The 14185-nt window shown below is 37.7% G+C and overlaps 2 protein-coding genes and 1 non-coding gene across 3 annotated transcripts in view; all 3 read left to right on the top strand.

Moving 5' to 3' along the window:
* Positions 1-14185, top strand: part of LOC105232266 (40S ribosomal protein S8) — a 366487-nt gene that overhangs the window by 97384 nt on the left and 254918 nt on the right. The window lies entirely within an intron of this gene.
* The window catches only part of LOC105232275 (centaurin-gamma-1A), a 267016-nt gene that overhangs the window by 12688 nt on the left and 240143 nt on the right, over positions 1-14185 (top strand). The gene's annotated exons all lie outside the window — the stretch shown is intronic.
* Trnal-caa (transfer RNA leucine (anticodon CAA)) lies at positions 5603-5725 on the top strand. Its single transcript has 2 exons — positions 5603-5640; positions 5681-5725. It is a non-coding gene; the product is annotated as a tRNA-Leu (tRNA).

Raw genomic sequence — 14185 nt, 5'->3', positions numbered from 1 at the left:
TGCATGCAAAGTGCGCTTTTTGCCAAACACAGTAACAGAATAAAATTGCGACAAAAAGTGGAAAATTAAAGGGGTGCCAGCGCAGCGTCAAAGCGAAGATGGACAGCCAGCAACTTCCGTTTTAAAAGTGCAATCAGCAAGTAAATATATACATATGTGTTTGTGTGTGTGTGCAAACAGCGCTAAATTCAATGAATGAATGAAAGATGAAGTGCGTTTTGCATTTAAATTAGCTGGCAACACCAGTCGTCAGTTGGGTGCGGGTGTCGCTGTATGTTTATCGCTGTAAGACCATATAAATACATTGTTGTTGCGTGTAAGTGAATGTGTATGCATTCCGCCTCCCACTATTTGCTTGTTTTTATTCACAGCATTGTCTGTGTGTTGCCCGTAGTTGCTTGACAGCCAAGAAATTCGCTAATAAATATTAAAAATTCATTTATGCTGGACATAAAAGTTGTTGACTTTATTGATTTTGCTAGCCTCTGTGTTTTATCGCCTTATTTGTGCTCGCTTTGCTGCCATCCTCTGCATTTGCTATTGAGAGGTAGCTTGTTTATGACTTTTTAAGTTGTTGAACACAATACTCAGTTTAAGAAGAATGAAGAATATAGATTTTTTCTTGACTAGTGGGTATTATTAGGTTAGGTTAGCTTAATCTGGTTGGCCAATAAGCCACGCATGGACCAGTTTGATCCTTTGCGATCCCAATGTTGATCACGTTCTTGGATGTTAGCCGCACACCATGCTTGGCAATCTCGTCCACTATTTCGTTGCTCTCTATGTCTTTGTGACCTGGAACTCAGTAGAAGTTGCTTACTTCTGGCAACACTTTATACTCCTGCCCTGCTTTCCAAGACACTTTTGGCCGATATTCGATTCTTCGTAAATGTTGACCCTAGAATTGCCTGCAGGTGTTTTAGAGGCCAGCTTGAAATATACTGCAATGGTCCGGCAACTTAAAAGGTTGCCTTATGCCGTACTCTTGACAGTATATTCCCGCATCAACTCCATCCTCCATTTTGGAGCCATCAGTATAGATGTTCAGAGCGTAGCTAACATACCTTTACGCCAAGAATCTTTTTCCATGTTTACTTTGAACCTTCTTTCCCATTGAAAAGTGGGATCATGTAGTCGGTGTTTGCCCAAACACCAAGGTTAGAACATGTTCTGTACAAGTTTTGTTTTGGTTCACTGTATGTATAAAATTTTCGTAAGCTTCCTTATAAATTTATAGCTGAGAGCTTTTGTGGTTGCCCATAGATGCTCCTTTAATGTATTTGACTTTTTGAACAGAACTGAAGGCATCAACTATCAAATACAAGTGGCCACTACTGTTCTATAAAACCTTCTTGCAGAAAAAGCAATAACGGTATGTGCTTTGACTTTACTTAATCTCGTTTATTGATTGTCTCAATGACATGTTTCATATGTATAGGAACGAATACTCCAAGTATGTTTGACGTTGTATTGTAACAATCGTAGAATACCTGCGCCTTGTGTGGTCAATACACTTATTCCACACCGACGAATCTTTTTCCGGTATGTGAATCTGTTTTGCTTAGTCAGTTTTCATTTTTTTATCTCCAACATCGACCAGACAACTCATTCAGAATATGTTTGTTTGTATTCAAATTGTTTTCTTTTTCTTATTTTTTTTTTTTTGCCAGCTTATAATTTTTTCTAGTCAGCACTTGGCGCCAATTTTCATTTGGTAAAAGTGTTTTGTTCGGTTTCTCGTTTCGTTGTTGATTGGTTTCTGCGCTTTCCACTTTTGGATTGCCAAATGTGTCGTTTTGTTGCATTTTTATTGCTCACTGCTTTCAATCTATAGATTCGGGGGTGTGTTGTCAATTTCTTTACTTCGAATTTTGGTTTAGTTAGCTTCTGACGCTACGTCATGTTTTGGAGAATACACATGCTCGGATAGTCTTAGATATGTATGTATGTCGACGTGAAACCTTTCAAAAAATTATATTTTCCTGCATTATTATTTCTGTTTTTGAGTTTTCAATTAGTTGTCCATCAGCCTATACTACTAATGGGCAGTCGAAAAAGTCTTTTCGTATTTTGTCAATAGTGTGTCTGGGTGCCACATGAATTGTCTGTGAAAAATTTAATGGACCGAATTAACATCGGTTATTCTTTGCTGAACACACATCTTTCATAACTCGGCAAAAATTAAGAGAACTTGGCTGGAAAGTTTGGTTCATTATAAATATAAAAAAAAATAAGTTGACGTTGAATTAGAAATATGAAAAGACTTTTTCGACAATTCAACATTTTCCAGTATTATTTTTTGGAATCTTCAATTAGTTACCCATCAGCCTATACTCTTACTAAGAAGGAAACGATACAATTGCCTGCTGTTCAAACACTCTCTTCAGACCCAGATTTTATCTCGTCAACTCAAAATGTATTTCTTTCAATTAAGTTCTACACATCAACCCATATCTTGTTCACATAACAAGCAGTCAACAAGAGTATTATATGGCATAACACATGAGCGACATTAAAACCCTATTAAATGTCTGCACATTCCCAGGAATTGTGACAACTTTCGGTTAAGCACAACAAAGAACAATCAACGGAAAAGGTTTTACAAATAAAAAGCCGTCAAAGCAACAAGCAGAAGCGTCAAAGTCAGCCCATAAAGCAAATGACTCTGCGTAGTACCAACTCGTGACAGTTGAGAGCAGGCGAACAAAACCAAATTTGCTCCACTCGACGCTTGACAAACGGGAAAATTACAAATGTGTTAGCATATCCTTTCAAATATATGTTAATAAAGTACTTATTAAAAAAGTCGGAAATAAGATGTCTGTAGACTGTGTGGCGAAAAGAAGAGCTATCAAGTAATGTCAATTTGACAAAAGCCAACAACAAACACACATCTTGTTATTGTATTTTTTTTTTACAATAAATCAGCTTAGGTGCTCTCGGCTGGCAGCCATTGTGAGGTAATTGAATGAGCAGCGGAACCTTTTTCTGCAGACACACAGTCAGCAGAGGAAGCGCTGTTGTGGTCTTTGCAATTGTAGCCGAGCATGTCGTGACCAGCTTTCAATAAGTTCCATGGTATTCTTGTTATGAATTTCGATGTATGTATGGCTGTGTTCACTGGTCAAGGGAGCAAGCAGCCTTTGTGCCTAAAACGTGAATGCTTACTTAGCGGTTAAGATTGCGTTTGAAAAATCAACAAATCGTAAAAGAAACAACAAACGCACGCGCAAGAGTAACAATGCAGCTGAAACAGCAGAAGGGCGATCAAGAAAGAAAAGCAAAAAACAACACACAAAATTTACGAAAGGGAAATAAAGCAAACAATAAAAAATCGTCGTTGCACGAACCTCACAAGGAAGTATGTACACAAAAAACTGATGAAGCCGGCTTTGCTTGAAAATGCAAGCAAAAAACTGTCGGAAGAAACCAGTTTCGTGTGCGTAATTTGAGCGCCTTACCGGCGGTTGGCGGCGCTCTATGTCCACCGTGTGTGTGAGTCTACAGTTTGTCTGAAACTGAAATCCAAACTGGTTTCAGTTTTTCGGGCGCGCTTCATTTATTTTCTATTTGGATTACATGAAAGCCGGTCAACGGTGTGTGTGTGTGGTGGAAAGCAGGTCAAAAAAGGAGATATTTATTCACATTAAAAACTAAATCATAGTGAAGATATGTGGCTTCTACGTTATAAATCTTCAAACCTTACAACTTTACTTACGATAGATAAGTATACATTTGAAAACACACTTTGCCACTAACAGTGTTACTGAAGTATTGGTGCGATCCACTCGACTCAGAATATACATACGTCACTGTAACTCAAGTAACCCACTCCAGTTTTAACGGCCTTTTGTGCCCCTGACCTTTTTATTTAGGTATATATGTTAGCCAAATGGTGTGGCATGTTGTTCATAGTGGATTTCCTGCTATCAGGTTTACTTATTATCAGCACTCTTGTAGCGTAAAAGACTGTTAAGCATGTACTCTTCAGCGTTCTACAGCCCACACATGCAGCCTGTTTTTGCTTTCGCACTTAATTGTCTTTTCAATCAGTATTTTCACATAGCAAACACAAAGTTTATTGCCACGATCGTTGCAGCTGTTTTGTGTATCGAATATCCGAACCCTAATGCTTCAGCTAATTCATCAATTAAGTGAATCGTGTGCGCTTCATCGCTTTATTTGCATTCAATAATGTTTACTTTTTCGATGTTATAGAATTACAACGTTGTCACGATTTAATTAAAAGGTCCATTATTATGATTCGTCGAACCCTTATGGCTTATAAATGCATACTTAGCCCCGAACAATGTATTTCTCACTTAACAATCGTTTTAATGTATTTACTCGTGTGCTCGTGATTGTCATAAAGTGATGTACTCGTAAATGTATTGCTTTGTGTGATCCAAAGATACTTTTATTAAGTGACTCGAAAATTTCGTACAACCTTCTTTAATATAAAACCCTTTTTTCGATCATTACTCGACATCTGTAGTTATGATCGAAGAAAAAGGGTTTTTGATAATAATTTCGATTTTGTAAGACGCTATCAAGTGTAAAACTAGTCCCAAAAAACTATATTTTTGCGAAGGCGTCATTTTGCAAAAATCAAAATTTCGGCTAGTCTTTGGATCTTTACCTTAAGGACGTCAGTGAAGGAAGATTTTTTCCGAAACGGCCGATTGATTTGAAAATTCTATGCCATTTTCTCTGATATATTTATCTAGTAATGATCGCAGAAAAACGATTTTTGATAATAATTTCGATTTTGTAAGAGCCTAGGAAATGTAAAACTTTTCACACAAAAACTATTTTCTTGAGAAGCTGTCATTTTGCCAAAAATACAAATTTTGACTAGTCTTTAGATCATTACCTGAATCCACCTAAAATAGAAAGTGCTTTTCTGATTTGAGATAATTTTAAACGGTCCAATCTTTCTCATCGCAAAATCCCTTTTTTTTGGATATTCTCCTGGAGTTCACCTACGAGATCAAGAGAATACAAAAATTTTCAAAATAAATCGCTGAGGTAACTTCACTTTCACATTTAATATTATAGCTATTGGAGTCTACTTAAATATTTCTTCCATTAAAATGGCACACCCTAATTTATAGGGCTCTTGAAGCCCTTAACATGTACTTCAGATCACAAAACTTAAAGCCTAATTGATCATTTACAAGTGCAGCACTCAACTACCGAAGCGATTATTTTAATAGATTTAATAACTTTACTGTTACATATTACGTTTTAGATAAGATAACACATTTTAACAGATACTATAAAGTGTTTCACAAGAAATGGGCCTCTTAGTGGCAGAGTTTGTTATCTTATCAAAGAAATCGCCGCTTGGGAAATCAATTATGTGCTGTAGTTGCGTGGGCAGACTCGCTTTGCTGTTTTCTTATGTACCATAGAGACAAGAATGATAACAACATCGCTATCATTGATTGACACATGGAGTAAAAATAGATAACGGATCGCTAGGAAATCACTCATTGATGTGTAGGTCATGTAGTTAAGTCTGTATATATACACAAGTATCTATATATTTAGTTATATCTTTTAAGGCGTATTTAACGTTTTTGTTGGAGTATCTCTACATGTCAGGATGGCCGAGCGGTCTAAGGCGCCAGACTCAAGTGTGAAAAACTTGCCTGCTATGCGGGTTGTGTTCGGAGCGTTCTGGTCCTCTCTGAGGGCGTGGGTTCGAATCCCACTTCTGACAAGATTTTTTTTTACAATATACATATTTACCCAAATATACAAATATTAAATTTACTTCGAATTCAATATTAAAAGTTTCACGAATTCTTCTTACTCAATTTCAATTACACTCAATTACTTAATGACTCTTTTTGTATATTTTACTCTCAAATTTATATTTTTCGAAATCAACACAAAAAGGTTTACATTTTTGCCTAAACTCATCATAATTGCTTAATTAATTTCAATTCATAACCGCACAAAATGCAATGCCAAAAGCCTTGACATTCCGTTTCACTTGTAATTCACTTAATTAGTCAGAGTACGACGCGACATGAAATATTTTCAAACGAGCAACATGAAAGATAGCAAAATATGGCACTAAATTGATTCTAATTTTTGCATGCTCCGTTTACCATCGTAACAACAACAACAAATTGTCTGCGTTCTAGTGACTGTCGAATGTTCGTTTCGTAGTTTTTCGCAACAAAGTTGTCATTAAATTCGCTTTTGAATTTGCTCGCATTTGCTATGTCCATTGCCGCCGCGTCCCCTCGCCGAGTTGCCGTCCCTTTTGTTTGGTAATTTTGTATACAAATTCCGGCAATTAGCATAACAATGCCGCTTTGTTAAGTAATTTATTTATGTATGTCTATTTTTACTCTTTCGTCATCACACAAACCGATTTGGGTATAAGTCGAAAGCATACATAAGTACATACCTATACAGAAATATCTCTACCAAATTAGTTTTGTGTTTTTTTCTTATTTACATATATATAACTTTAATTTTTTTGTTACGCTGGAGAATTCTACCGTTCCTTTAAAAGATTAAATTCCATCCCTCTTTCCGCTCGTTGACGAAACGTAAATGGTCATTCTTAAAAAAAATCAATTGGACTTCAATACTCTCGCTCTCAGAAACCATTTCAAAGCTTACCTTTTCCAAAATATGTATCAACAAATTTGGTGCTACTACAACTTCTTTTTCAAATTTCTACATAAAATTCCAGCAGATTTCAACACATCATCGACTTGACGCGCTGCCTTGCCCGAATTCTGCACTGTATCGGCGCCTAATGAGCCGTCACTCACAATTGCCTTTATTTCAAGCGAATGTGAGCTAAACTAAATCAACTAATTTATATTGGGTCGTTCACTAAGAAATTTCTAATTTCTTATTGAATGTTTTCGCAGCCAACTTCACGCCTAAACGCTTTACCGTTAAATATTTAACAGCTGATGTAATAAGGATTATTTAAAAAACATTCTTCAATTTTTGAAATCGTTTTTGTTTGGTTCCCTATCGAAGTTGGAAGATCGAAAACTGCCTTTTCGGCATACTGTAAAAAAGGTTTGAAAATTTCGTGACGCTAATTTCGATCTTATAGATGCATCACGTCCTGGAAGCCCTCTTGAACCCGATGGGGATAAATTAAAGTCGTCGGTCGATGTAAATTGTCTAATAAAAACTCAATAGATTGCTGTGACATTAAATTTGTCTAATGCGACCAATAATAAGCACCTGAAAAGTCTAAGATTAATTTGGAAGAAGAATAAAATGCATGAGCTTATGGTCTTAAACAGATGAACCAGCTCAAACTAGTCCCAAAACCGATAGTCAACTGAAAAAGGTTATGTTAGTGGGAGCTTTTCCCTAATTAATTCTGAAGTATATTGTGATGAGCTGGTCAAATTGAGTGTTGCACTTAGCAGAAGAGTCCAAAATTGATCAATAAAAAAGGAGTAGTGTTCCACTATAATGCGAGATCGAATGCAATTCTGATGACTCGCGCGAAAAGCGTTTGCAGCATGAATGGTATAAGCCACTCACCATATTCTCCAAACTTGGCACCTTCGGACTAATACTCTAATACTTGTTCTGATCATTGCAAATTTTTTTGAATGGGAGAACCCTCGCTTCAAGACATTAGAAAGCCAAAAACCATTTGGATCAGTTTTTTGCCGGCAAGATCAGAAATTAAATAGCGTGGAATCAAAATCTTGCCCAAAAAATGGCAAAGGGTATATTGGATAAAATTTCATGACATATTTTACACACTAAAAAAATCGTGTTTAAATTGCACTAAAAACGAAATAACTTATTGAACAACCCAATGCTCAACCCGTGGCCCAAGCTTTTCCCTTTCAGTGCGGCGCAGCGACGCACTTAGAGGTGGCGAGCAACTAAAAGCTTTGACTGACCCCTTTTTCATGGTAGCTTTGTTGTTGCGCGCATATTGTTTTTCCATTAAGGTTCAATTTACTTTTCAACGATTAGCTGGTTTAATGTTTTGTCTTCGTTTTTCTAGTCGTTTGCAGTATTTTTTTATAATTATTCTTCCATTGCTTCTTTTTTGTCCAAGCTGCCATCAGCGTAATTATAAGACAATGATTGCGCAAGAAACAAAATGCTTCAAAAGCAGTGAAAACAAAACGGTTCCAGGCACACCCTGTATAACTGGAAGGTATGCAGTTATGGGCACATGAGACCTAAAGTCGGCACACGCTGTGGCACATACTTTTCCTCCATATAATCGCCGGCAACTAGTCGTTTATTTCATTTCGCTGCTAGTTCGCCAAGCAATGTAGAGAAACAGTAGCTTTATTATGCTGTCAGTTATTTCTTGCGATAACTATTTATCATTTGATCTGCTCGAACTTCGAACTGATCGATTTTCAGCACTCACGAAAACATCGACAAGTATTGTATGGCATTACTGGCGTAATAATTTTTAATTTACTGGCAGGCGTAAAGTCATTGGCCGATGATTGAGTGTGCTAATGGATCGTCTGAATGTGTATATTCGTAGCGAGAAACCAATATAATTTTCAATGGGTAGGCAATGTAATTACAAATTGTCTTGCAAAGTAGAAAGAAGGTCGCTGATCTATTTTTAGAAGTTATATATATAGGGTTTTAATAGAGCACTACAAAAGTAAGCCGATAGGGACCGCAAACGATGCCGTATTTTTCCCACTCTTTAGAAATTTCTCTTCAGTAAAGTTTATCATTTGATCATGGAAAGATATACGATCCAATAACGAGTCGAAGTTATTAAAATTTACTACCACAATTCGGAGTCAGTGGCTTCTAGTGCTCCTATTGAAAAACCTTTACCTTCGTATCGAAAGATCTCGTTGATTTGTGCAACAAAAGGTTACTTTCGATACCTTAATGATTAGTCAAATCTTTTACAAATGTGGAACTAAAACTACCGCCCAAGTAGGTTGTTGTTTTAATGGTTATCTAAATCCTATTTGAGTGCAATTCATTCGGAAAACAAAAAGGTGGTTATAGATGTGCGATGAAATATATTGGTAAGTCGCGGTCGATTCTGTACGTATCTGAAGTTAGTTGCGTCCGTGGTCTGGTCGGCGTTTTGGTCAATGTCGTCTTGAAAGACTGTTCCGCTTAAAGCAGACAGGGTTGTGTCAGCGAAAACATCCAGCAGCAGCAGCAGCTTGGCGAAGAGTACATCGTGTTCCTTCCTTCATCCTTTTATTGTACGGAGCGCATTACTTTGGCGTGTCTGAAGCTTCTTAATCGGCATTCCACCACATATCCGAACGGCGTTGCCACTGAGCTGCCGACCGATTGCCTCGAAAATTACCAACAATGCTTCATTATATAATCACCACACTTCACTCAGGGCTAACGACTTCAGGACTTTGTTGCGGATTTGTGCTTTGGCAATAATTGTGGTCGTCTTCAGAGTGGGAGAATACAGGCTGCCGAGTCATCAAATTATCACATTTTTAATGTCATCGACCGCGACATTAAGATCCAGTCTGCACTCCTACGTTCAGTTCAAAGTGACTGCCAAAGATGCTTACAAGGGTCGCGAGGCTTTTCGAAGATAAAAATGTCAATCCCTCAGTCTTTGTCGATTTTGATTGAGCCTCGCCCAAAACCTACTCACAGAATGCTGTGCTTTCAGTTGTCTTATCTAATTTTTTTCTAAATTTTAGATTCAGACAAACAACATGGAACATATCCATCATCAAGTGTAGCAACTTCGTTTGTCTTTGTTACACGGTCAGAGATTTTTACTTGGGATTTCCTGCCTTCTAAAATTTTGTTTGCATGTTGTCACTGCCTCCAATTTAGCATTAATTTCTCTTTTTTAACTTCGAATTTGGTTGAATTGTGACAAACTCATAACTCAAGTAGCAGTAAACTCATTATTCACGCTATCAGCTCCGGCCGTCCACACACTTAACGCAAATTAAGATGATAAAGCGACGCCGTGTTTGAAATCCACGTTGTAATAATTCTATTAGCATAAGCTCGCATTGTTCTTGTAGCTGATGACGGCACTTTTATTTCATTTCCTTTAATTTTACATCACTAATTTCAAGCAAGATAAATAATGGTACGAAAAAAATGTCCATAATTAAATGTTAGGCATTATTAATTGCTGTAATATGCGCAGATGAGGCCGTAAAAATAATTACTCCAAACGCTTTGTAGTTAAAATGTGCCATTAGAAGTTGAAGAGAGGCACTCGTAAGCACAAAGATATAACATGAAGTGGCTTGAGGACGGTGCTTTGTGCGGGTAGTCGCGAATTCGGGGTCTGCAAGTGTGTACGACTTGTTTGGTATTCTGTGTTCATTGGATTAAACTCGCACTAACAGTTAAAAAAAAAAAATAACGGTATTAGTTTACAGTGGAATTCCGAATTTTCAAGAAATGAATATAAAATGTTTCTAATTTTTTCAAAACAAAATAAATTGTAGTTTTACGCATTTTCATACAAATCTTTATTATCGCCTTCAAAATAGGCTCCTGAGCCAATTCCATTAACGTTCCAATTGTCCTTCAGTGCATGCAGCGAATCTTAGAGTTTTCGGTTTCTGGAACATGTTCCTTGTGATTTAGACTCGTCATTTTTACCTAACAACATCTTTTGACACAACCAGCTTATGAATCTGTTTCCCAAACCATTCATCAAAACTTGTTGCCACGACCCATAAGAGATATCGACATCCAAGAACTGTATTTTTTTTTTTTTACTTTTTCTATATTATCGTGAATAACAGGGCTGCATGGAGGCAACTTACGATCTTCACTGAATACTTTTTGCCACTCAGAACCTTGTACACGTTATAAAGTAGACTCTCCAAAACACTTCATCAACATTTTGAACGATTCCGTATCCGTAATTCAATCGAAACACAAAATTTCGAGCAAATTTGTTAGTGGTTGTTGTCGGAGCTGCAGAATTCTGCCGAGTTGACAGTCCTTTGCCGGATAAAAATCCGGGTCCGTTCCGGATACGTTCACCCGACTGTTGTGGAAACGGCAAACTAAGTTAGTCAAAACACCTGGCTACGCACTCTAACTGTCATATGAAGATCAAATCGCAGCCGAACCTGAACCAAGTTTGTATCAATCTATGAAAAAATTTCAGTCCGAGTCCGATGTTTTGATACTTATTTGATACTTTTTTAGAAACTCTTTAGATGCCCTCGGTTTAACTTCGCTACGTAAGTCTTTGATAATCCGTCTTAATCCACATGGGTTTGCGGGTTTCAAAAAATTGATTTTTTTTCATTGTCTTATTAAATTCTATAACACCTCTAGAATATTGTCCTAAATTTTCAAGTTGATCCGAATAATAGTTTCGGAGATACAGCCTTGAGAACTTGTGTGCTCGAAACTAGCAAGGCTAAGTGCGCCGTCTTTAGAGAACTGCTCATCAACTATTTACAATCCTGAGTGATTTTATAATCTAAATTCTGTTTATTTTCAGTTTAAACGAACTTTTTTGTTATTAAAGCAATCCATTCATATTACTTAACCTAACTCTGCAAACACCGTCACTGAATCGACTAGCGGATTATAGTTTTGCCTTCCTGTAGTATTTTAGCTGAACTTTAGTTGTCATTCTTTTCACCACGTTCATTAATTCAACTTCTTCCTTAAGTTTTTCAACTTTTATTCCATTAAAAATTTAAAATTTTTCATTCTTGCCTTTCATCTAATAACCTCCTTTCGGTGCACTGCCACTCTGCATTAGCCCCACTTAAACACTATTCCGATCAATATATTTGTCTGTCTATGTATATGTGTGGTGAGCAGGTTCAACTTCGTGCATTCGGCATACTTGTACAGACATTTTAGAAGCGCTAAACACTCACTTCAACCAGGCTTGACTCAACTTTGTCCTCTCGCTTGGCAGAGGCAACCTCGACTCTGTGCACATAAAAGGCGAAATAAAGCACCGCTAGATGTACACTATATATGCTAGCATGTATGCGCTCGCTTTATTTGTTCATTGCAACGATGCCACCGCCAGTTTTGCTGACCTATAAATGTAGAACCGGTATTTTTGCGCTAATTTTTTCTTTTTACGACTTTTCCATTTGCATCGGAGCAAAAGTAATATGCAAAAGATTTTTCCAATATTTTTGTTTTTGTGGAAAAGTGTCGGATAATCGCACGTTTGGCACTCTTTAGCCGGCGAATTATGGCGCTATTTTCGATTTGAGGATGCAAATTGAATTTGTGGCTGCGATTGGTTTTAACTCATGCGAAAGTTGCGATGGAACGAGATTTTATACTTTCGCTACCGGCCAGCTGCAGAGTTCAGATTATTTGCAAAGAAGCTGCTCAACGACTAATGTTCGACAAGATCTGAATGACCAAAAGTGAGAGGTAGCGATAAAAAGGCATTTCGTGTCTTAATGAAAATATTTGATGCTAAGAATGTTGCTGATAGCAAATAATGGCGAAGTAGTCATTTGAAAGTGGTTTATGAAATCCTGGTATTTGACAACCGAAGAAGATGGGCGCAGTGTACCGCCGAAAGCGACATTTATGGACGGCAACATAATAAAAATTATCTGAACTATTTTCTATGACCGCCAAATGAAGTCAATAAAAATAGCTAATAGCGTAAAGATATCAAGCGAACCTTTTTGACATCGTCTTTGTGCATATTTGGCGATGTGAAAGCTCTGTTGTCAAGACAGTGCTCCACAAGTCATATTCGACTAATTCACCGTTCTACAAACAAAATAATAGAAAAATTTGAAATATTACAAGTCTTGGGCTTCGGATTGCCTGCACATTCGTTATAAAAATTACTATCGCTCTATGGAATAGGTTACTCTAGCTACCTGGCCTACAGGTACTTTGTAATTCTTGATGGTGTGACCTGCGACTAAGCCAACAACCGTTCTGCAGTCTTTTCAAGACTGTGTGTTTAGAAAGCTTGCGTGTGTTCCTTACGGTCACTTGCATTCCATCTCACTCTGATACGTCTGTCAGCCCTTTCTGAAGTTTCGTTGTGAATCGTTTTCAAAGACTTTTCTTGAGCCTCCTCAGCTATTTCGTTTCATGGAACGCCCTTGTGGTCGGGACGCCGCTTTCCGCCAACAAGTATATAGGGTTTGCCAGGAAAGTAGTTGGACTGATTTTCTTCCGCCGCGACTGTACTTCGGACCGTGCGAACACCGACTGGATTCGGTAGAGGGTGTTCCTAACTAACTAACGAGCAGCTGGTCAGTTGTCTTCGAGCACCTGGAGAGTCAGGACAAACATTTTCGTGCGACATGTTTCTGTGAGTGGCGCAAACCGAAAATGCAGCGTCCGTACGCGATTAAATTCTGTGTGAAACTCTGCGACAGAGACTTTTGATATGATCAGGCAGGTTTACTCAGATGTTGCTTTAGCAAGAAGTGGTGTGTTTCGGTGGCACCAGGTCTTTTTGGATGTAGCTATGTACCTAATGAAAGCCGCCCTACAGCCCAGATATGGAAGCAGAAGGAGCCCATTTTAAATCCTGTTACTTTCCGGACAATTCCCTGTATATTTTTTCTCTCTATTTCCAAACGCATCTCTGACGCAATGCGCTGTGATATTATTATCTTAATTGCCGCTTGGCTGTTAACTCTGTCGAATAATAAAATCGAAAACTTTCAAAGAAATAGTACTTTAAAACCTTGAAAAGTGGTCAATTTTTTTAAATTTTCCGTTAAAATTCTTTGACCTTTCGACAGCTAGATCTGATGACGAGGCTATAGTTTTATATGTTTTTCTTCCAACAGCGATTTTTTAACTTAATATCCCCTTGTAGCTCCAGACTCTATAGATTTTTGCACCGTCATAAACAGCTCATTTAGCTGATCATTTCTGTCTGTGTGTGTATGTAAGTGTTAAACGTGCGCTATTGCCACACCCAGCTCACTTCCTTCCGCACTTAGTTTTTGCACAATGACAGCTGTCAGGCCGCAGCAGCTTTGTTTACAGGTGTTATTATTCATTGCACTTAATTATATTTTGTTTTCTTTTTTATGACCATTTATGCTGCCGCTGCGGCCACTGACTGTTTTTTATGTGCCAATTTGCTTATTTACACACCAAGCGATGGTTATCGGCGCTGTTATGACTGCTGACATTTTAGTCGAGTCACAAGTTGAGCCGCGTGCGCCCCAGCAGGAAATGTGGACAACATTTTTTACAGAGTCAAATG

Source organism: Bactrocera dorsalis, chromosome 1 (genome assembly GCF_023373825.1).
Source record: "Bactrocera dorsalis isolate Fly_Bdor chromosome 1, ASM2337382v1, whole genome shotgun sequence".
NCBI lineage: Eukaryota > Metazoa > Arthropoda > Insecta > Diptera > Tephritidae > Bactrocera > Bactrocera dorsalis.
Note: the sequence above shows the minus strand (reverse complement) of the source record. Positions and strands in the feature narration are given on the sequence as shown.